This window comes from Sinocyclocheilus anshuiensis, unplaced genomic scaffold, assembly GCF_001515605.1.
Source record: "Sinocyclocheilus anshuiensis isolate Anshui unplaced genomic scaffold, SAMN03320099.WGS_v1.1 scaffold781, whole genome shotgun sequence".
NCBI classification, from domain to species: Eukaryota; Metazoa; Chordata; class Actinopteri; order Cypriniformes; family Cyprinidae; genus Sinocyclocheilus; species Sinocyclocheilus anshuiensis.
This window is the reverse complement of record NW_015540879.1, coordinates 80,008-82,389: the sequence shown is the minus strand read 5'-3', so window position 1 is coordinate 82,389 and position 2,382 is coordinate 80,008. Positions and strand designations below refer to the sequence as shown.

The 2,382-nt window shown below is 41.7% G+C and overlaps 1 protein-coding gene across 1 annotated transcript in view; it reads right to left on the bottom strand.

Annotated features, from left to right (window-relative positions):
* LOC107688310 (leucine-rich repeat and fibronectin type-III domain-containing protein 2-like) overlaps positions 1–2,382 on the bottom strand; it is a 79,435-nt gene extending 77,053 nt beyond the window's left edge. The window contains exon 1 of the mRNA XM_016485931.1: positions 2,132–2,382. The gene's annotated coding sequence lies outside the window, so the exon portion shown is untranslated. The remainder of the gene's footprint in view (positions 1–2,131) is intronic.

The window sequence follows — 2,382 nt, the reverse complement described above, 5'->3', positions numbered from 1 at the left end:
TTGAGGGTGGGGGGGGGGGGGGGGGGCAATAGGGATTTCGCCTAGGGCGTCAAATTGGCTAGAAACGGCCCTGCTTATGGGAAGTTGGCATTTGCAGTGTGACATGCTGTACTTCATCTACCACTATTTAAATGTTTTTGATAATTTGGTTAATCATCTTATATTAAGGAGAAAGAAGGGGTTGCAACATTCATGGCTTAAACATTTCCACAGATGCTAGCAAGACAAAACTTACTGTATTTACTAGTTGCCATGTCAACACTATTTAGCAGTTTAAATAGTTCTTTAATGCTCATCTAACTAGCAGTAGACACTAGCCACTAAATCCCAGTTGTGCAGGTGAGGCATGTTGTAACTCTACATTAAAACGTGCCCCGCTATTAGAACTATATGACATTAGTGAAATAATTCACATTAACCTTTATGGATTTTGTTGAGAAACCATGAGACAGGTGAATAAAGACAGCATTAATGTTCAATTTTCAGAAATGATTATTTCAAAAAATGTAAAGCATTCTGACTCATCTATTTGTCAGTGTGTGGAGGGAGGTGCACATCGCTTTGCTGTATAGCTGCATTTTGTTGATTGTCAAATTAAAAATGTTTATTTTTAAATATTACAAAAGCCATTGTTTTACATGAAAATGTTAACAAAACTAACTTTTTGCCAGACCTGCCAATGGCCGGTGACTTAAGGAGATTTACCGGCCAGAAATATTTTTTACCAGCCATGGAGAAAAAAAATAAAATACAGCGTGTCTATCACTTTAACACCGTGTCTACACCGCAGCAGCTTGAAGTTGTCAACACTGGATGCGACAAAGCGGCCGTTGCTTTAACTATTTCAGAAACAGAACGGGGAATCTGTTTACTTTCGGCAATTTGTCGTGTCGCGCCGTGCCGCATCCTTTGTAGGCAATATCACTGATTATAATGGGTTCTACTGTCTTGTGACACATTGCGTCGCGCGCGGTTCGTGTCCGGTTTCTTTCTCAGCTGTTCATGTTCACTTAAGAACCAACTACTTTACTAGGATACTCACAGAGGCAGGCATTTTTTACATAATTTTGTGTGAATTTGTCCGTTCAAGCGCAGGAAGGAAGCAGAGCTCAAGACGGCTTTTAGGCCGGGGCTTCGGATGTTTAAACTTCCCACTCAGCGCGAGTAACGCGTCTCCTTTCATGTGTTCTAGCTCTTGAATATTTACATTGCAAAGGCTTAAACTTTTGTGAAGAAGCAGCACTGACCCGTTAACTGTACAGAGCGTCGTTCACATTTGTTCACCACAACATTGCACTGTTAGAATTTATAAAAATGTTACCGGCCATCTGGCGACTGGCACCGTTTCATATACTCGCCAAAGCCGATTTTTACTCGCATTTGGCGCTTGGCGAGTGTTAATTTTAGGCCCTGTATATATATAGTTAAATCAGGTAACATTTTAGGCTGTTAAATGATCATGTTACTCCGTCCCCCACCTATGGGGCATGTTGTCACTTTTCAATTCAATTATTTTGGGGTAAATAAATAAAAAGAAGTGTACACTGTAACAATAAAAACCACAAAATTGTACTAGACGTGTGGAATTAATGTGTAAAGAAATCAACATTCTGAAACCCAAGTGGATTTACAAGTGTTAGGTTGTTGCTCTCCCCTAATATTCACAGCTTTTATGAGTTCAAATGCACTTGAACTTTCAACTTTTGTCACACTGCATGACCGTTTAAAATGTATGGTAGCCTAATCAAAAAAGGTGAGATACCAGCTAATGGACGTAAGATTTATCTTACACATTCAGGAAATTGTTCACGTCAAATCTTTTAACATAGAATAAGGCTTGAAATCCATGGACCCGGTTTGCGTCTGGTGCTTATAACAGCAAAGCTAGTAGAAGATCATATTCAGTGTTGAATCTGATGCTCTGGTCACTCACTAAATCAGCCTCAGTGTGATTGACAAAGAATGACACTTCTGCTCATCTGTGTCGATCACAGGAGACCGAGAGCAACATCTGAGCCCAAACGCGTCAATGTCGTCCAAACCTCCACCTCTGCCAAGAATATAATATACGGCAGAATATAATTTCCCATCGCTAACATAATAACCCAACTGTCACATCAGCGGCTCTTACCTTTGGTGTGGCGCGTCGAGTCACGGTCGTCCATCGATGTCGTTTAAACACAGCGCTTTACCGTCGTTGAATCGCATCGCGCTGCTTGGACTCGACGCGTCTCGACACACAGATCTAACACGCATGCAAGAGCACGGGGCCGCTGCAGCCATCGCTATGCATCTCACAAACTGAGCTCAAGTGCAGCTGAACAACAGAGGCACTCTCGAAACCAGGAGCATTAATGCGCTGCCTCTCTTTCGTGTGGAGAA